The 22,495-nt window shown below is 38.4% G+C and overlaps 1 long non-coding RNA gene across 1 annotated transcript; it reads left to right on the forward strand.

The window, feature by feature from the left end:
- The first annotated feature begins 170 nt into the window (after positions 1-170).
- On the forward strand, positions 171-681 carry LOC131237213 (uncharacterized). The gene is made up of 2 exons (XR_009167108.1): positions 171-251; positions 389-681. It is a non-coding gene; the product is annotated as an uncharacterized LOC131237213 (long non-coding RNA).
- The last annotated feature ends 21,814 nt before the right edge of the window (positions 682-22,495 follow it).

Raw genomic sequence — 22,495 nt, forward strand, 5'->3', positions numbered from 1 at the left:
GTATAGCATTGAACCTCTTGATGTATGCATTCATGTACCTTGCCTTTTCTGGTAAAAATGCTCTCTACTTTGTTAGATTCTATTTACAAGCTATTAAAGATATAATTACGGTGCTAACAATTTTACCGAATGAATGAACAGATATTGTGAGAAGAGCTGTCACTTGCGAAGCTCTTCACCGTACAACAGCTGTTCCAGTAGCTTCTTGATTCAAGTGTTAAACAATCTGTTTACTGCCAATCCAATATGAAGTATGCACCTGAGCCTGTTTTCTTCTATTTGTTCTCATGTCTTCAATCAGGAGTTATTGTATTAAGCTGTCAAATTTTCTTCATGTGTTAACCTTGTCTCATTTCTTCTGGTCTCTCTGTTATCTTCTGTAACACAGGATCATTTCCACTGGGGAGCTATTATGATAATTATAGTCATCTCAGCTTTCCTCCCAGCAATTTGGGGTTGTCTTTCAAATTGAAATTTAGTAAAAGTTCTTAAGATCAGTTGCCCACCAAATGTCTACCATCATCTTCAACATGGTGTCAGGGACAGATCGTTTTTATACCCCATGACAGGAACTTAACCATTTTGGCTCTCCCTGTACATAGAGGTTTCTTTGTGTAAAATATTGTAAGAGAATTTAGTTAGTTGTAGAGATCTCTGGATTTTTCCGGTGTTCCCTTGTCCCTTCTTATAGCCGGTAGTATCTATAATTCAACTCTATGTGAGGTGAGTTGCCTTCTAAGCTCTCTTGTGCTCTCTTCTCTTCAAGTAGTTAGGCTAGCACTTGGGTGGTTGGCTGACTTATTCACAACAGGACTGTAAGACTGTTGCATGGTCTACCCTTGAGGGAGCACTCGGGCCGTGTTTTACTAGGGACTTTTAGTACTGCCATTCAACTCCAATCTCATGGTTAAGCATATATAGAGGAAGCGGGCTGGATTGGTGACTCTTGGGAGCTATCATTTAAGCTATTAATTTACCCCCGTGGGTGGCGCGCCAAAGTTTGACTTCTTACAGAAATTCACCAAATTAGGTGGTGTCGAAAAATGAATGTTGATGAGTGCACGTGTCTTTTGATTCTAGCTAGGTATAAACCATGATAGAGAAAAGGAGAAAGAATAGAAAATCCACCAAACCAAAAGAGAGTTTGAAAATCCGAAGCGCTATCCATGTTTTTGAAAGCTATAGTTATTGCTGAAACACCAAAACATAAAAGGCCAGTCTTTGAAGTCTGAAGTATCGTTTAAAAGCAGGCGGCAAATATGCTTGCTAAACAATTTATCAACCATGTCTCTTTAAGCCCACAGAAAATCTAAATATGGGTCTTCTTCTTCTTCTTCTTTATTTTTAATTTAATTTAATTTAATTTAATTTATTTTTTTTTTTAATTTAATTTATTTTATAATGCCCAGCCAGTTAAAACTTGTTGCAGACTGACATTTGGAAGGAGATTGAAGTATTTCTGCTACTTGGTTCGGTCGGATCAGGTCTGGTTTTCAAGGTCCTTGGGTTGGGACCGGGTTGGGAAACACCAACCCAATTTGAATTCGCATTGGGTTTGGGTTGAGCAAATTCTGGTCACGTTGGGATAATCACATGTATTTGGGTTGGGTCAGGTTGGGTCGGGTTGAGCAATAGAGGACTTAGACGTAGGGTCCAGGTTGGGTTGGGTCGAGTATAGAGGACTTGGCTTCGGGTTGGCATCTTGGGTTGGAATTCGGTTTGGGTCCTCTTGAGGTCAGTTTGGGCTTGGGCTGAGCTCAACCCAACCTGCACGAGCTGCACCCCTAGATTGAAGAGAGTTCTTTCATTGGGGAAAGTAAGCAATTTGAAAACCCAACATTAGTCATTGGGGAAAAGAAGCAATTTGACCTGTGCCACACCTTGATAGTTTCGATGAGTGGAATGTGCAAGTTAACGTGCTACAATGACCACTCTCTTGCAACTATGCTGGTTGCTTCAGCACATGAAATCCTTTACAAGCGGTCTTTGTTATATGCCAAAGCTTCTTTTGTTAGGAGGTTTAATTTTATTTATTTATTATTCGCTCCCTTGATCTGGAATATATGATTAACTTATTATTATTCATGACTATGTTTTCTACTCTATGGTAGAAAATATGTATGTTATTGTGTTAGCCCCAGTCACCTCTTGATACCTATCCCTAATAACACCTCCAATTTCACATTTGCCTGGGTGGGGGTGTCAATGGGTACCCGATGGACCCAGCCCAATTTTAACATGTCCAGGTCCAATTCTCAGACCCTTTAGTAATTGGGTCAGGTTTTGGTCTGCCATTTGAACCAGTAGAAAAATCTTGTCTAGTTGGGTCCAGGTTAGATTGGGTGTAGTCAATTATATATATATATATATATATATATATATATATATATAGTTTGTGCATTCATATCACCTTGCAGATTTCAAACCATCACACGTGTGTTATCTAACATATAAGTGGGTCGATCATGTCATCATCTTCATCATTGTCTTCTAAGCCTTATCCCAATTAATTGGAGTCAGCTACGTGAATCCTATTATGCCATTCCACTCTATCAAGGGTTCAGTTAGGCCCCAATGAATTAAGTGGGCATGTGAATGTCCTTATCTGATGTGGTCACAACCCAAACTTCCAAGCCTGACATGGTAAAATTCATTAGACCTTGTCCAGGGACTCTAGGACCCAACCTGAACTCGACCCATTGACAGCCCTACGCCTGTGTTACCTCTTGAACTTCCATCAATATTTAGCCTTTACAGCTATGCATTTGATGTAAATCAATGTAGCTGTGGAGGTTTACGTTGTAATAAAGCTATGTAAAATTCCGTTGCATCCATGGGGCTGGCTAATTACTCATATAGGAAGCTCATATTCATCCAGAAAAATGTAGAATGTGGCTTTACCAATGTAAGAAGCTTCTTTCTGAAATCTTGGCTCAACTATTACAAAGGAGAGCTTCAGGTCGCAGGGAAGGAAAGCGAGTCCAGTTATTAACTGCAACAATAGGTATGCATTGGACAAATCAACCTAGAAACTGTCCTTGTTGTACCATCGATGTGATTGATTGGCATATGAGTGAAACCCATTTCACTGTTGATCTTCATAACAGCTCAAAGAAATAGGTTGTCTCCCTAGAATTGTACATTTTCTATGATTCAACATCTTTTGGTGCCCGAGGAAATTTGTCTTTCATGCACCGAGAATTCCAGCGCTACATTGAAACATGACGGAGGGAGAGAAAACATTCAGTGGAAGGATGCATTACGCTACTCGTGGCTTTTGTTTCTCGTATCTTTACAAGTTGATGTTTGCCGATCAGACGGTTTGTTTCTAGGAATCTAACTTGCAGATAAGATAAACATCAAATGCTTGGAAATTGAAGGGGATTCGGAAGTGTTATGTGTATTTAGGGCTGTACTTCGAGCCGAGTCGAGTTGTGGTGGGCGAAGCTTGGTTTGACTCGTCCGTGCTCTCCTCAAGCTCGAGCTTGGCCTCGAGCTTACCATTGGAGCTTGGCTTGTTTGCCAAACCTTTCAAGTCAAGCTAGTGGATCGAGTCAAGGCGAGCTTGCCTCGAGTTAAGTCGAGCCTGTTCCCAACCCGATCCAACCCAACACCCAACCCACACCTGACTCAACCCAGTAACTCAACCCAATCGACACCTGACTCAACCTAGCTACTTGACCCAACTAACCCAACCCACACCCAACCCAACTCCTAAATCAAATATTCAATTAATAATATATATATATATATATACATATATACAATATTAGATATATATATATATATATATATATATATATACATATATACATATATATATATATATATGAGAGAGAGAGAGAGATGGGGGGGGACTGTGGAGATCGGGCACAAGAGGGAGAGAGGAGCTCGGGCGCGATAGGTTGGGTAAGGAAGGGACGGACGGATAGGGTAGGGTTTAAGTTTTAACTTTTTTTATATTTTTAAATATAATAAATATTCGATCGAGCTTCGAGCTGAGCCGAGTTCAAGTTGAGTCAATATCCATTATGATCAAACTCTGCTCGTTTTCAAAACAAGCTGGGTCATATGAAGCTTGGCTCGCCTCGAGCCGAGTCAAGCCAAGCTAGATCGAGTCGAGCGAGCTTTTTGAGCTAGCTTGGCTCATGTACAGCCCTATGTGTATTTCAACAAATCTTCAGAAGTTTGGAAAAGCTAATGTCTTTGCTTGGTTTTTGTCATTTGGTGCTCTTCTTTAGTCCCATATTTGATAGAATGTGAGAAGAAAAATAATTTATACATCTTTGCCCAACATAGACTCTTGTCAAGTGTATTGAATTATGCCCAAGCTCGTATGTGCCCGCAGGGGTGTAGCCAGTGGGAAACCTGGCCTCGTCCCGCATGGAAAGGGGGATGGCTTCATTGATTAGAGTCTTAATGGGCTAGGTTTTGCCCAAATTTATAAACTCTTTTTTATCCTTGCTTTTATCGTGACTGTTCGCATTCGTTTCTCTTTAATGGGTCTTTTTCGAGACACTAATTTAGGTCTTTAAATAGAGATTAGGATTAGGGCTTCTAACATCACCGAAATAGAAACAACCTTTCTCCCTGCTTCGAGATCTTCTTCTTGGTTCTTAAAAGAAAAACTGTTTTACTAGGCAGAAAGGAAAGATGGTAGTGTTGTGTGGTGTGCTATTGGTGTTGGTTTTCTAGTAGCGAGGGCACGCTGTGTGGAAACATTGTTGGGGAGTTGTATCTTGGGAGATAGCTACGTTGGTGACCTTCTACACTGGTTCTCTATGCCGAGGGACACGAACTATCTCAAAAATAGTGACACGTACGTGCCTCGACCCAGCGCCTATGCACATTATCAATGATCTTATCGTGCCAACAACAAAGATCTGCTCAATAGATGTGGGGTTCCTTTGCACAGATTTCTTTTTAGTGAATATTTTCAGTTTACATTACAGTAGTTTTAACATTTGAAGGTGATGATCAAACCCAAACAATGCTGATATTAGTCCTTTTCATAGTGTTACCAAGGGAAGAAATTAGGTTAGAGAACCCTCAACAACCCTAAATACTAGGAACTTTTTTTTATTAATATCACCTTGAAAGAGGCAAGAAATGTGCATTTCATAATATATTGATTGTATTCCTTGTCTTTTGACGCTGCTTGTACCTATAACAAATTTTCTTAATTGCACAAAATGCAGTTCAATCCCTTGTTTATTATTATTATTATTATTATTATTATGCAGGTATTATTATGCAGGTCAGTCCCTTGGTGGTAGTTTTTGTTTTCGTTTGTGTATTCTTTTTTTTTTTTCCTTTCCAGATTGAAAATGGTCATATTTGCCATGGTATCGTTTTTCGCTGATGCCTCATTTTCTCAGTTGAGTCATTTCAAGAACCTAGTCGCTTGCCTAGCTCATTCACTCATTTTTAAATTAAAAATGGAAGTTGGGGATTTGAATTGGTGACTCCGGGCAATAAGGTCAACAATATCTATGAGGAGGCCGAGCAGGGATCTTGTTATCTAGTTCATCTATTTTTCGTAGTCATAATTTCTTAGTATATTTTATTAGTAAAATATTATTCCTAGTATTTAATTGTTAAATATTGAGGCCAGTCAAATCTAGTTCATCTATTTAATATTTACTGGATAATGAGTCCAGTTGAATACAGTTTTTAAACTCTGCCAGGGATCTCTCCCGTAGTATCTGATTTCCAGAATCGATGTTGGCCACGAAGGTGTAGTTCAGCTCAAATATGCAGTTTTGTAAGCTTAAGACTATTTTTGGCAAAATAATTTCATACTTTTTAAGTATTTCTGGAAGCACACTTTAAATTGCAAAACATGGAATTATCTCGAGGACTGGAGACAATTATTGAACACTAAAAAAATGAAATATTTCAATAAATCTCCACTAATCAAGAGGTTCAAATTGTTCATCCAACTTAATTTGGAAGTGTGACTTGGCAGCATTGGGTCCCACAAATGTGGTCAGTTTAATTTTGGGTGTTGATATATGCTACGTGTACAATTCCTGAGCGCCTATGTTTCAACATTGTATGCGACTTGCCATCGGTGGTGGGAATGGGTTTGGACCATTCAGGGTCAGCCCAAGCCCACTCTATTTACCAACCGGACCAAGAATTCTTGCCTAAACCTAACCCACAACCTATTATCCTTTGACCCAACCTGAACCGAACAGACCCACTGATATATTCATCAAGCCCAATTTAATTGTAAATGGGTTGACTAGCCATGACCAAACTCATGATTCAGAATGACATACGATGACTAAGGCTATGAACAACCTAGCCCAAACGAGGGATATTTGCATACATCAAAAAACAAATATAAACTCTTTTCTTTCAAGTTTGTTTTAGGTGGTCGTCTAGCCCAACACAGTGATAACCTATATGGGCAGGTCAGTTTGGATAGGGTTCTATTCGAGCCAACCATTTTACTTAAACAATCACATTTCTAGCCTGAGCCTGACTCGTCGTTACTTACATAACTAGGCCCGAACTTAGCTCAAGAGCAGGTCGGTCCAGTTACAAAAAATGGAAATGTTGACGGTTTTAGAACCTATGCTGGTTGGGGTTATGGATTTATTGCTCGAGGTATTTCATCATCGTCTAAGTTAAGGATGTTCACACTACGATGGCAACTACAAGCCTGTTTGTATACAAGGAATCTGTAGGAAACAATTATTCAATTTCATGTTTAGCCATTTGGATTTCAAAGGAATTGTGGATTCTACATTAGTAATCATTAGACTTTTTCATAATTTGTATAAAATAAAAGGTGACAGTTGTTTAGCACAAAAGCCAATCACAAATTCCCCTTGCTATCTCAAAAAAGACCATCCTTTTTTAAATCCACTAGCTAACAGTTCTAGAAATGTAACCCTTGCAGTTATTCATGTCAGCACTGGATTCTTCGGATTCATTTAGGTGATGTAGACTTATAGGATGTTACGCCCCACTTCAGGATGCTATGTCTCAGAGTGGATGGATGACCTGTAACTTAAAAAATCCTTTTCTTGGACAGACTTGGCGGCTCAACCCAACTTGTTCACCCCTAAGTCAAGTCACGAGCCACCTAGTAAAGAGGGGGCAGAGCCAAGCTGACTCGGACCAGTCACATCAAATTCGAGTCTAAAAATAAAATAAGATAAAATATTATCATTCTATACACCTATATAGCCCTTCTTAATTGAGCAGGGTGCAACTGTTCTATTTCTCTTTTGATCCATCTCACTGTAGAAATGGAAATATTACCCTTGTCAGTTGTCCCACTGAAGGGAATCCTACTCATGGTCCTGTAATCTTTAATACGGACTTATAAAGGACCGTGCTACGGATTAAGTGCTAAGACCAAATAAATTGAATAAATGACGTATCTGATTGAGACGCCATCGCTGTAAACTGAATGCCGCAGCCTTCTGCACATTACACCTTAGAGAAGCATTGGGATAGAAAATAGAGGCTTCAGTCTTGTGTAGGCTTGGGACCCTCGCTTTTATAATATAGAGGGTTAAAGAGTTTGAAACCCCATCGAAACTCCACTCCCTTACGCTCCACATAAATTTGATAATCCTAGTTCAATTAAAACATAGTGTGGGTGACACAATTGTAGCGCACCACCCTTTACACAATTTTTAGATGAATCATAACTTTGTGGGGACCACTGGTGTACCTGATTACATTATCCAGCCCTTTGGGAGATTCAAACCATTGATCAATAAGGCCCACCTTATAAAATTCTTACATTCTCTCACTTGGGCCACATTGATCAATGTCAATGTTTAATTTAAAAACATTTCGAAAACATATTTTAATTTGGAAGAAAACATCCGAATAGTTAACTTACGCAATTGTTAGATAGTATGGGCAACGCTTCTACAATCTGATCTATTAAGACTACTAGTATAGGATCGTAGTAGCTATCATAACATTTAATCTTGGCGAAGTGAGACTAAGCATGATAACAAATACTACTAGTCTTAATAACATCGATCAGGAACTGGGAAGTGTAGTATAAGGAGTACACACATAGCGTGATCATATGTGCCTATCCTTAAGAGGTCTTGGAGCTTTCACATATTTTCAATGAAACATTATTATAATTTTACTTTCTCGAAATAAATTGCGCATGTATAAGAGAAGCAGAAATTAACTTTATATTAGAATCATCAAAATTTTATAAATAAAATCTTTTCAATGTCTATAAAAATAAATTACACTAAACTCACACTAACTGAATACATCTATGGGGTCAATGACTCCCATGGATGTTACATGCTCCTGAAATGGCATGATAGGAAACCATTTAATGAGCGGGTCCGCAATCATTTGCTTAGTGCTGATGAACTGCACAATCACTAGACGATATAAATTCTTTCCTTCACAACAAGATACTTGATGCCAATGTACTTCGACCTTGATAAATACTTATTGTTGCTAGAGAAGGAAACCACAACTGAGTTATCACATAAGATTCTCAATGTTTTGGGATATGATCCAATACCTGAAAACCTGAGAAGAATTGTTGTAAGTATAGTGCCTGATTTGATGCTTCATGATAAGTAATGAACTTAACTTCCATAGTGGAAGAGGCTGTCATCGATTGTTTTACACTTTTTCAAGACACATCCCCACTAACCATCATGAAGATGTAGAATGAGGTGGACTTCTTTGTATTAAGCAGCCAACATAATCTGCATCTAAGTATCCAACAACTCTAAATTATCAGACCTTCTATATGTGAGTCCGAAGTCCTTTGTTCTTTGCAAGTAGTGCAACACCTTCTTTGCAATTATCTAATGCTGCATTCCTGGATTAGATAGATGCCTGCCCAATATTTCAACTATAAAGGCAATATTCAGTCGCATGCAGACTTGAGCATACATGATGCTCCCTACTACTGACGCGTACAAAAAATCCTTCATTCGATTCTTTTCCAAATCATTCTTAGGACACTAGAACTGACCGAATTGATCACCCTTTACAATGAGCAATTGTCCAGGAGCACAATTTTGCATGTTGTACATTTCGAGTAGCCTATTAATATAGGCTCTCTGTGATAGGCTAAGCGGTCGGCATGATCTGTCACGATGTTGCCGATGACATAAGAGGTGTCACCAAGATCATTTATCTTAAACTTTTGAGATAAGATTTTTTTGGTATCAGTCAACATTCTAATGTCACTACTAGCCAACAAAATTCATCAACATATACAACCAATATGACGAAATTTCTCCCACTAAGTTTAATGTAGATGTACCCGTCTGCAGTGTTTTCTATGAAACCATACGAGTAAATCACTTTATAAAACATGATATACCACTGTCGTGATACCTGTTTCAACCCATAGATGGATTTCTTTAGCTTATAAACCATATGTTCTAAGCCATCGATTGTAAAACCTTAAGGTTGCAATATATATATGATCTCGTTTAGATCTCTATTGAGAAACACAATCTTTACATTCATCTAATGTAGCTCCAAATTCATATGAGCTATAAGAGCTATTATAATCATGAATGAGTATTTCTTAGATATTGGTGAGAAAATTTCCTTAAAATTAATGCCTTCACGTTGGTTAAAACCCTTGGCAACAAGTCTGTCTTTATATCTCTCGACATTATCCTTAGAGTCCCATTTGGTTTTATATACCCATTTACAACCAATCAGCTTTATTCCTTGGGGTAAACCAATAAGATTCCATACTTTATTGTCATTCATGGATTTTAACTCATTCTTTATGACATTAATCCAATTAGAATGGTTAGTTTTTTGTTTGGCTTTTGTAAAGAATTTAGGATCCTTTTTCACCCCCATGTCAAATTCTTGCTCTTGCAGGTATATGATGTAATCGTTTGGAATCGCAAGCTTCCTTTTTCTTTCAGATCTTCTTAATAGCTCACTCTCTTGAGTGTGATTTTGATTTCCTTTCTCAGTGAGTTGTATAAGAGGTTCATCGTAGTGATCTACAGTGGTTACAAGCTTAATTGAAGGTTTTACATTCACGTGTTTTGAAATGATTGTGATGGGAGTCACAGTTATTTTTTTCTTAAATACAAAATTTCTAATGTTTTTGCTCCTACTATTTTCAGTATCCTCAATGAATATGACATTCTCAATCTAAATAATCCTAATAGAGTGGGAATGATGGTAGAATTGATAACCATTTGACCTTTCCGAGTATCCCATAAAGAAATAACTTATAGTTTAGGATCGAGCTTTCTTTCATGTGAGTTATAAATTTTGGCTTCAGCAAGATATCCTCAAACATATAAATATTGAAGATTTAATTTTCTCTCATTCTATAACTCAAAAGGGGTTTTGCTTATAACCTTTTTGGGGACCTTATTAAGGATATGAACTGTAGTTTTGATTGCATCACCTCACAAAGATTCTGGTAATGTCGAATTGCTTATCATACTACGCACCATATCCATAAGGGTGCGATTGCGTCTTTTAATCACACCATTCTGCTCTAGAGTCTCAGGCATGGTGTATTGGGCGACAATGTCACAATCTTGTAGGTATCTAGTGAAGGGTCCTAGATTTTGACCTAATTTGCCATATCTATTATAGTATTCATAACCACGGTCAAACCTGATGACTTTAATCTTCCCATCGAGTTGATTTCAATTTCGATTGCATCCTAAGCATGGTTCGATTCCGTTTGGACACCTTGTGTTCTTTCTTGCATTCAATGTCATGTCCAAATTTCTTCGTTTGAAGCACCGAAATCCGAACTCCCCTTTAACAATGTTGATTTGAATATGATGAAGCTTACTTCCCTTCCTAAATAAAGAAAAGATCAGGAAGAAACTCAAGAAGCAGATATCAACATGGATGACATCTTCAATGACCTGAAAGAATATGAAGATGCTACTGAGTCTGACTATCACCCCTCTCAATTTGATGAGAGACTATCTGCTTTGGAAGAGAAAGTGAATGCTTTGCAAGTGTCCCAAGCATCATTAGCCCAAACTCAAAAATCATGTATGAAGTACATGAAAAAGTACTTTCCTCGTTTCAATCGGAGTTTGAGGATTAATGATCCTTCTATGCCTTCACCATCCTCATCAGAGTCAGAGTGAGTTGGTTTAGTTTTACTTTGATTGGGTCTGTATTAAACTATATACTGATGGTTTGCTTGGATCCTTCTTTTATTTGATATGGTTTATATGGATATTATATACATTGTTTTATATAGTGTTCTTTGCTTATTTTGATGATATGCTTCATTTTATCATAATTTGTGATAATCTTGATTTCCATTTACACTTTATTTTCTTCCTTTGTCAGTTTGTGACAAAAAGGGGGAGAAATCATATATAATATGTTTTATAGATCTGATGGAAAAATTGAAATTTTATGAAATTTTATGCCTAATACATGTGTGTATGGCATATTACATGTTCTATTTGTCAGGGGGAGCTACATACTGCTGATTGTTGTGACATCAGATGAATACAGATGGTTACAGGTATGAGTGTTGAATCTATAGGGCAGTATCAATCTTGTTGATGATTGTGATCATGAGTACATGTATATATATTTGTGGATATGTTGTGTAGTGGATGTGTTGTGTATGTTATATATTTTGTTACGAAATTGACAAAGGGGGAGATCATAAGTGCTTATATGTTTATCACACATAAGCTTGTCAAATTCCATGAGGCAAAGTGATACCGGTCAGATCACAAGTACGGTTAGATCGCAACTACTCTACATGTCTGAAGATCAGCTCAAGATTGGCTTATCATCTCAAGAAGACGTCGCTCGGTTTCAAGACTAGTTGATCTCTGTATTTGCTAACCAACAGATGATATAACTTTAGAAAGGCCTTAAGTTAGGTAATTACAAAAATTCATTTATTTCAGGTTATCTATAGTATATTTTGCTCTGGAGTTTGGCTAGCCTAACTTCTAGTTCGGCCAGCCTAACTTCCTCAGCTAACCTAACTTCAGGTTCGGGTTAAAATTCAATATTTGTTGAAAATTCAGCCAGCTTAACTTGAAATTCAGCTAGCTCGAGTGAAGTTCAGGTCAAATTCTAGCAATGTAAACTTTTGAATTTCGCGAGAATTCGGTTAGCCAAGTGGGGAATTCTGCCATCCGAATTGGACATTCGGCCATTCAAATTTCACCTCGAGCTAGCCGAATTTTGGATAAATCTTATCCCGTACAATCCGATAGCCGTTGGAATGAATTTGGTGGAATCCGATTAGCCGAATCTATTCTTAGGCTAACCGAATTTCTAAACCATTTGGCTATAAATAAGGATCTTCTCTTATTATAAATAATAACGAAAAATCACTCTAAATCTTCTGCAAGTGAGAGAGAAGCTCTGGTTGTCAGCAAGCATATTGCGTTGTATTTATAAATTCTTTTTAAGCTTATTCAATTCTATTTCTCAAGATTATTTCAATTTCATTCTTTGTGTTGAATGATATATTTATTTTATCTTCTTTTTCTAGTTTGAAAGATTGATTTTAAAGACATTCGTGAAACAAGGTTTTTCTGCTTAATATTTTAAATGAAGGTTGTCCTACGAATTATGGAATCAAGGTTTCAATACTTGGACAATTGAGATATTATATTCTTTATATATTCCACTTTTATTTCGATTATTTGGTATTGTCCTATAGATCACATATGCCCTCCATTGATATTTGTCATGATGATGCATTTGTTGATCCACTTAGCTTTCGAAGCTAGCATATGTGATCTTGTATGCTATTGATGGATGTATCCATTCGAAAGGTATGGTATGAGATTAGTATGAATAAATCGGCGGAACATCTATAGTTTCATGTATACATAATGTGTCAATATATCTGTCAAGTTCATGAAGACATTCAAAGCCTATGTCTGCAACAAGATACAACTTGAGGGTTGCATTGCAGAGTAATACATATAGGAGGAGACAATTATATATTGCAACTAATACAGAGGAAAATAGAGAATAAGCCTTTTGGAAAAATTGAAAAAACAGTTTGAACGAGTCATTTCAGGACTACAGAAGTTGCAAGATATCGTTGATGACGGCCCTAATGGTGATGGGTGACGATGTTAGTCTAATAGATTTGGGTCAAATTGTCATCCTAGTGGGTATCAAATACGAATAGGCTTATACCTGGGTACTGAAGAGTCATCCTAGCTATGATGCGTGGGAATGGTATGTACAGTTAGCTCATATATAAGCTCATATATATATATATATATATATATATGTATGTATGTATGTATGTATGTATGTATGTATATATGTATGTATGTATGTATTTTCTTTACTTTATGCAATTTTGATATAACAATGATATCGAATAACGTGTAGGTAGCATAGAGATTTCTTGCAACGACGCTACAAGATAACCAACAGGGTGCCTAGTGAGGATGAATTTATCATTGGTTGAAGAGGAACCAGAGTTCAACGAATCTAACAATAAAGAGTTTAAAGATATAGTGAGAGTACCTTTAGCTTTTGCTACACAATATAATAAGTATTGTATTAATGGTTTTCTCTTCGTCGCTAAGGACTATGACGAGAATAAAATGAACCAAAACTGTTGGGTTATGACAGAGAGTATGACCACCTTCCAATCTAGTGTGAAGGATAGGAATACAATGGATGAAAATCAACCTTACTACAGAGTCCTCCATAGAATTATTCAATTGGAATACCGAACATGGTATAAGCCTGTCCTATTTAAGTGTGATTGGGTGAAGGTGACGCATCACAGTGTTTCTTTTGATGTCAAAGTAAACATGAGATTAGTAAATTTATTTAGTCTTTACAGTTCATACAAAGTGGGCAACGAACCGTTCATTCTTGCGGAGCATGCGAAATTACAAAAGACCGTGCTATGTATTGAGTATGGAAGTCAAATAAATTGAATAAATGACGTACTTGATTGAGACGCCATCGCTGTAAATTGAATGCCTCAATCTTCCACACCTTACTTTTTAGAGAAGAACCAGGTTGAAAAATAGAGGCTTCAGTCATGTGTAGGCTTGGGGACCCAGTCTTACTTTTATAGTATAGAGGCTTGAGGAGTTTGAAACCCATCTGAAATCCTCTTCCTTAGGCTCCATGCGAATTTGACAATCCTAGTCCAACTAAAACACAGTGCGTGCTACACAATTGTAATACACCACCCCTTACATGATTTTTAGATGAATCACAACTTTGTGGGGACCACTGTATGCCCGATCACATTATCCAACCATTAGGGAGATCTATATTGTTGATCAATAAGGCTCACCTTATAGAATTTTTATAGGTCCATCCGTAAAAGCTACAATCTTCTCTCATGGGACCACAAAATAATGACGCGATGCATGCCTTGTGATATAAGGAAAGCTTTGACGGTCCCATGTACACATGCTTACATCCAACATTACACGTCCCTACCTCACATGCCTATGATATCTTAGGATTGTCAATGGGTTGGGTCCTTGAGTTTTTAAACTCAATCTTATCGAATCACTATATTACCATGTTGGGTCATTTCAGGTTTGGGTCTTTTTCTGCTTCTTTGTTTTTTGACTTAGTGTGTTATATGATTGCTTGCTTAATTGTTTTAGTTATTTTAATTGTTCTATCTTTGTTGAGCATGCTTTCTCAAACTGCAAGACCGACGATAGTGTTAGATTTGAATTTCTAATACCTAGGGTTGATCCGAACTTATCGTGGCTTAGAATTACGTCATAGTAGTGTGAGCTAAGATCCTATTAACTTCAATATCCACAATTTACATGGTTTAACATAAGTTAATAGTTGTCATTTATTAATTCATTCTTATTGCACATTAAGCATCATACTTTGCCAGAGTATTAAGCAACTTCCCCTTAATATATAACCCCATCCATTGTGGGGCCACCAAATTAATGTTTCGATCACCAAGCCTAGGGTCACACATTATGGATCGACCCATCAGAACACTTTAGTCCTGTAATAACCTGAATTATTATGACCATCTAATTTTAACCATTGATCGATGTATCCAATTATTATGATATGACCGTTGATCTACAAGATCAACAGTCCAATCTCAACCATTGATTTGAACATATCCAAATCCAACCATCCATTAATCAATAATATCAACTATGCATCTAACTATCCATCCAAAGAAACATCCATCTAACCATTGATATGCTGAAAATCGTTAACATACTTGTCATCCATCTAAACTGACTGCCCATTTTGCTGGTCATGTAGCCACCCACAATTCTAATTTTCTATCTGACCACATACCCAATGTGGGGTCCATACCAAATGTGTGTGTATCACCTCTTTTACAAGCCACCGTTCATCACTCTTTCATTTAACCCATCCTCACATCTTATCCATCCATATCACCTTCAATCCATATGTACATTTGGCGGTCCAACCACTGATCATGCACCAACTCTTTTAACAACATCCATCTAAACCATCCATTCATGCATGCATCAAAATTTCACACTATGTACAACAATCGCATGCACGCCCACCTCGCACATATGTTACATGCACACACACTTATCACATGTGTGACATACACCATACACACATGTGGCACACATGAGATGCATGGTGCACATGTGCACTAGATAGCCCACGTTGAAAAAAAAAAACAGAGAAAAAAAAAACATGACAAAAGGAAATGAAAACGAAAGCAATGAATGTGAGCATTGCTTCAATGCAGGTGTCTAAAATAAATTATAAAGAAGAAGATGGCTCTTCACCAAGGTGGGAATGTGAGAAATAAGGAAGTGTGTGACGTGAGGAGGGGTTAAAAGCAAGTGTTGGAATGTAAGGGCAAGGAGAAAGAGAGAGAGAGAGAGAGAGAGAGAGAGAGAGAGAGAGAGAGTAAAGATAATCTCTTTTCATTGTTGTTCATGTGAGAGAGAGTTGAAGAGAAAGTGAGCTAGAGAGAGAAAAAAAGGGAAAGGAAGAAAGGAATAAAGGAAGAAATGAAGAAAAAGAAAGGAAGAGAGAGAACAAGGAAGAAAAATATACTTTCTTAAAGTGAGTTTTCTATTACTTGATCTTTAAGAAAAATTTATGCTTATTATTATTATTTATTTATTCATTTATTCAAATAATTAATGTTATTTTCCTTTAAAAAATGAATAACCCAAGATCTAACTTGCCCATCTTATTTGTAATTTTTTGTTTATTTTTTTTTTAATTGCTTACCATACTTTTAAACATGTCATTTAAATTTTTGTTGTTCGGTTTTCTTTATTTTAAATTGACATTCCTCAAATTGACTTTAATATTAGCTTATTATATATTAATCCTGCCTGGAAAAATTATCCTTGGATTTAGATTTGTTTTTGTTAAAATTATTACAAAAATCTTAAGTTTATAAAATTTTAGATTCTTAAATCAAATAGATTATATTGCATGTTTATTTTATTTTTAATATAAAACTTTAATCATGTACGAGCAATTTACATTGATTTGAAATTTTATTTTTAGTTAAATTAATTACATCATATATTATAGATTCAATCAAAGAATAGTGATCATTGTAGATTTTTAGAAATATTTGTTTCATGTAATATTGAAATCATGCATGACCAAAATAATTTTTGAAATACCAAAAAATAGGTGAGGCAATCAAGTCCTCTAGGTTGAAAATCCCTAAAGTGTAAATAGGTAAGGCGATAAAGACCATTGGGTTGAAAGTTCTAGAAACCCAACTGATACCTCTTGGAACCTCTACCATATCCTTTGAGTGGGCGAGCATGTCAGGATTGTAAAAGGTTCCCACTGTCAGTTCGGTAGGGTGGTAGTATAGCCAGCTAATGTATAAATGAGTTCCTCACTAAGAGCCCTTTGAATGGGTGATTATGTCACATAAGAGGTTCCTATTGCTAGGCTAGGTGTTGTATTAGCGCGGGTGTTGGCCAACCAATTTAAACTAGCCCTGGTGTTAAAAAGAATAAATCGCACTTGTTATTATGGATTATAGCATATGTTGATTTCATTCATTCGTATCTTTTTTTTTTTTTGAAATTTACATTGAAAAATCTTGTTTATTAATATCTTCATCTATTGCTTTACCTAAATAAGTATTGTATCTTTTAGTACATTTTATTCAGAAAATATGACGTTATTTTTGAAACCTGTGTTGAGATTACTCGTTAGGCTTCACAGCTTACCCTGTTGGGATTTTAAAATTTCAGGATCAGGATCTTGTGAAGGCGCTTAAAGAGATTTGCTTTTATTTCTTTAACACTTTCTAAATAAGTTGTAATAAACATTAAGTTTAGTATGATAGTATGGCGATGACATGTGTTTGGTGATAATCTTGAATAGTCAGAACATTGATATTTTAATTTTCTGCAAATAAATATTTGATTATTAAATATTTGGATGGTTATATTTTATGAATGAGAATCATTTTGTTAATACGTGTGTGGATTATGAAATATAAACATAAAAAATATAAGTCATGCCTTCATGTATGGAATCAGGGTCGAATATACCCAGGTGTAGGATTTCGGGGCGTGACAAGTCCAATGTAACGTGGATGTTTTGGAGGGAGGAATTCTTGGTGCGAGATTGGAAATCTCATTTAATATATTAAGCCAACATTTTAGGAATGTGGATTGTGTATGCAGAGTAAACTCTGTGGGGCATTATTCATGCCGTCCATCAATTTTTTTAGCTCATTTTAGGGCATGAGCCAAAAATTGAAGCATATCTAAAGCTTGAGTGGACTACACCACGGGAAACAAAGGAGATAATGACATCCACTGTTGAAACCCTCCTAAGGCCCACAATAATGTTTATTTGTCATCCAACCATTTTATAAAGTCACAAAAATATGAATAAAGAGAAAACACAAATATTAGTTTGATCCAAGACTTCCTTCTGTGGCCCGAGGAAACCTTTGTGCCCTTAAAGAAGTTTTCAAGGATTGATGTTGTGGTGGAAATTTGGGCTAATGCCTTAAAATGAGCTGCAGATGGACGACAGGGACAAGACACATACATCACATATGGGCCCACGAAGTTTACTATGTATGTGGTTTTTCACCACAATGGCTACTCGAACCTATGACCTCGTGTTGAAACTCTTGCTAGTTAACCACTGAGGCATGAGTAAGAACCCAAACTAATGTAATAGGTTAATAATTGCTCGGTGGAATTCATTTGTTATCCAAAAAAAAAACATACATGGCCATATTGGTGGGAAACTTTTTTCATTTTCCTAGATTTTTATGATTTTCCTCCTATCCGGACTACTCTAAACATGAATGACATCTTGATGGGACCAGAACCCTCTAAAACCTGTTTTTACCTAACATGGAAGATACTAAAGCTCTAGGGCCCACCATGTTGTGATGTGAAATTCACTCCACCCATCATGTGAAAACCTTATGTTCATCCAAGGAGCTGAAGAACTCAAATGAATCACACCAATGGCAACAGTGGAAAATTTGGTAGGGAACTTCTAAGTTCATATGGGCCACTCATTGTTGCTGACAAATGTCTTAAATTTGTCTGTCAGTCTTGGCTCGATGACATCAAGCATGCTTTGATGTCATCGAAGCCAGTTGATGTCATTGAGTATTTTTTTTATTTTCACCTCTGGTCACTGGACGATGACATCGAAGGTTGCTCGATGTCATCGAAGGTTTATGCAAATTTTTTGCAGAAAAATAGATTCTACAATTTTTCTTTCCGATTTTATTTAGGTTTCTTTCTAAACCTATATAAAGGGATGTATACGAGACTGTGAAGTATTCTAAAGGATACTAAGGCTTTAGAAACCATTCCTAGGGTTTCTAAAAGGGTTTTAGGGTTATCAAAAGGGTGGAGCAAGGTGAGATTTGAGGATTGCTCAAGTCTGGTAAGTCCTTTCTCTTTGTAATTCTGCTTTCATAGTGAAGATTTGTCGCTTTGTGTTGTGGTTTTTTCCTGAAAGGGTTTTCCACGTTAAATATTTGTGTTCTCTTATGTTTGCTTGGTGCTCTTGGATTGCTATCCTATATTCATCTTTGTGTGATTCCGCTGCCTAATCCCTAACAGGTGGTATCAGAGCAATCGTTGGGGCACATATTTGAATCTACAGGATTAACATCAATGGGAAACGCCAAGTTTGATATTGAGAAGTATCCGGGCAAAAATAATTTTGAGTTATGTAAGATCAAGATGATTATTTTATTAACCAAGCAAGGCGAAGTTAAGGCTCTTGAGGAGCGAAAATCGACTATGAATGACGAAGACTAGAATACTCTTGGCATGAATGTTTTACCTTTCATCCGTTTATGTCTCACGGATGAGGTTCTCTACAATGTTTTGAGGGAGAAAACTGTGGCTAGTTTATGGGCGAAGTTATATGATATCTATGTGAAAAAACCCTCTGAAAATCGCCTACACTTGAAGCTACAGTGATATACCTTCTGTAGACACCCCACCCAAGCTAACATCTTGAAGGGGCAAGGTCAACCTGGGCCATGATCAATCATACCCGAACTCGAAACCCTAATCCAAACCATACACAAACCTGAAACCCTAATCCAAACCGTACCCGAACTCGAAGACCTAATCCAAACACTACCCGAACCCGAAACCCTAATCCAAGCCCTTATAACCCCCCAAACCCAGCCCGAAGTCCCAAATCTAGGACTTATTCGAGCTAAATCAGCCTAGAATACACTCGGTCAAGCAAAAACTCGAAAAAAGGACAATCAGACAAACCAGCATGCCACACAAGGACCGCATGTTCGGGCCCGGCTCGAGCCCTGCCCGGGCGGTAGTTTGACTACTGCCAGCGGTAGTTTAACTACCGCTAGCGGTACTCCAATTACCTCTGCTTGCTGGGCGCGTGTGTCCTCCGAGCAACAGCTGGCACAACGTCTGAAAGTCAACTTTCTCAAGAAATTACCCCCCAATCTGATCCTATTTACCATTTTACCAAGCCCAAGAGCCAATGAGAGCTCGCCACGTGGCATTCCTCTCCCCTCAACCAATCACCACTTGCCACCTCAGCTTTTACTCCTCTTAAACCTCACAATTACCGCAATGCCATTGGAGAAGGCTATAAATAGCCCTCTCCTCCTCTCATTAACAACAACAAAGAAAACCTTAAGCATCTCCCACTGCAAGCTGACGGGCTATGTCCTCATAGGAGTAGCGAAGGACAGCAATCTTTGATATCAAGTAGCCGTGTGTCGCAAGAAGAAATGACGGATCAATGAATAGTCGCTCCTCAAATGCCTCCAGAGAATCATCAACACAAGAGGAAGATGAAGCGGTATCACCGACCATGTCTCGATCAGCGGCCTTATCCGCCAAGTGCCAACCTGGGACCTGACATTAAAGCGACTGCTCCGCCACCCATCGCTGATATGGCACTGTCGTTAAAGGTGGAGCCCAAGACTCAAACTTCAGAGTCATCGCATCCAAGTAACCTTGCCAAGATATCCAGACTCACCGATACAAGGATATCAAGTCGGAAGGAAGATGAACATGTCCAAATCCAGAAAAGGCGAAGTCCGGGATATCCTGCTAAAAATCGAACTGCCAAAGAAATTGCACAGGATGGTAATAGCAGTACCCTCGGAGACTTAGCAACAACAAAGGAGTACGAGCTGCACTACAAATCAGAGGCGAGCGGCAGAGCAATGGAGCCTCCCAGCTAACCTCCCATCCACGGAGCTGAGAAAACATAAGGTGGTACAACAACTCGGTGGCCTCAGCATGAGAAGGAAGGCCATCAAGCAACAGAGACAACACATCGTCATGGTGGGCCTCAGGCCACACAAGCGGAGTCATATGGAGGTGCTCCCACAACCATACCTGGATGGAGGTATGAGTCAAGTTCAAAGGCATAAACAGGCACCAGAGTAGAAAAATAAAAATGAAAGATACCTGGAGAAAGGAACAACAGCCTTGGAGGATACGAATGTGACTAAGAGAACAATCGGTCAAGCTCAGAAAGATCTCCGCCAGTACCACAGAAAAATACTTCTGCGGCCCAGGACGCGGCAAAACACATCCAGTAGGACTGCCAATGAAGACTGCCACCAACTTGAGAAGAGCAACTCATCTAAGACACAAAATATCAGTGCATTCAAGCATTGAAGCTGGCGATCGGAACCAGGGCACCCTCAAGCAGCCGAACAACGATCATATAGAAGCTCGAGCGAAAACTCATCGGCTCTGCCCTCTGCAATGAGAAAAGTAGCTGAAAATCCAAACCAAGGGATTAGGTCAGATGAAGGAACATAAGGCTCCCGAGCAAGAGGAAGACCAGACAGGTGCGCAAACTCCTCCAAAGATGGGCCCAGCTCCAAATCATTGAAGGAAAATAGGTTCAACGCTGGAACCCAATCATACGAAGCCGCACTTAACAGTCGCCAATCAAAGTGAACTCGGTGGAAGTGAAGAACTTCGAGAAAACCCAAAGAGCCCAGCTTAAAAATCTCAGATTCAGTCAAGCTCTCGATCCAAATATGCAACCGCTCAGAATACGTGTCATGTAGTTGCAATCGGCAAGTCCGAACAGGCATGCCCTCTATAATCTGGAACCCCAGGTCAACAGGAGAATCATCGAAGATGGGCATCCCCTCGTGCAACAAATCTATCTCATGGTGGTGAAAGAAACAGACTCACCCATCGCGTCCCACATAGTGCCTTAAAAAGCTGCAACAGGTGGGCCCGAGCCGCCAATGATCGGCACATTAGGAGCAGTCTGGAAAGCACATGCCCCAGGAGAGGCAACAACTAAAGTATCCCAGTAGCTGACTGGACCAGTACCCTGATCCCTGACAACAGTTGCCTGTCCCATCACTACCTCGAAGTCCACTCCAAATATCTGATCCAAGCCATCCGCAAGGAGTCCATCAACTGTCAGATCCAAACTGCTCGAACCAACAAGGTGGGGCCCGCCACCCATCCGAGCCCGATCCGTCACATCCACACCATCCACCATTACCATAGTATCATCCACACCATCCACCATTACCATATTATCATCCACACCCTCCATACCCATCACTTCCATGGGCCCACCAATCGAACCATCCCTCACCATCATCGTATCATCCACACCATCAAACCCATCCATCCTCATCACACCAACATCCACAAACCCTGGTAGCCCATCTGGCGTAGATCCACCAAGCCCATCCAACCCATCAAATCCTCCTAGCCATATCCCATCTTCACCATTAATAATGGGAGGAGCAATGCCATAAATAGTATTGACTTCCTCAAGAGGGCCCACTATTTCACCATTAACCTCCATCCAACCACCTTCAACACCCATAAATGGGTCCACACCTACCACACCATCACCATTGATGTGGGATCCATCAAATCCCACCATAATGAAGACAATAGAAGTAAAGGACAAAAGAGGAGAAGGAGACAAAAGGAAAAAAGACAAATAAGAGAAGAAGGGGACAAAAGAGATGGATTCGGAGGTTAGGGCGGAGAATGAATATCTAGAAAGGTGCTGAAGAATGTATAGA

The sequence above is a fragment of the Magnolia sinica genome, chromosome 2 (assembly GCF_029962835.1).
Source record: "Magnolia sinica isolate HGM2019 chromosome 2, MsV1, whole genome shotgun sequence".
Classification (NCBI taxonomy): domain Eukaryota; kingdom Viridiplantae; phylum Streptophyta; class Magnoliopsida; order Magnoliales; family Magnoliaceae; genus Magnolia; species Magnolia sinica.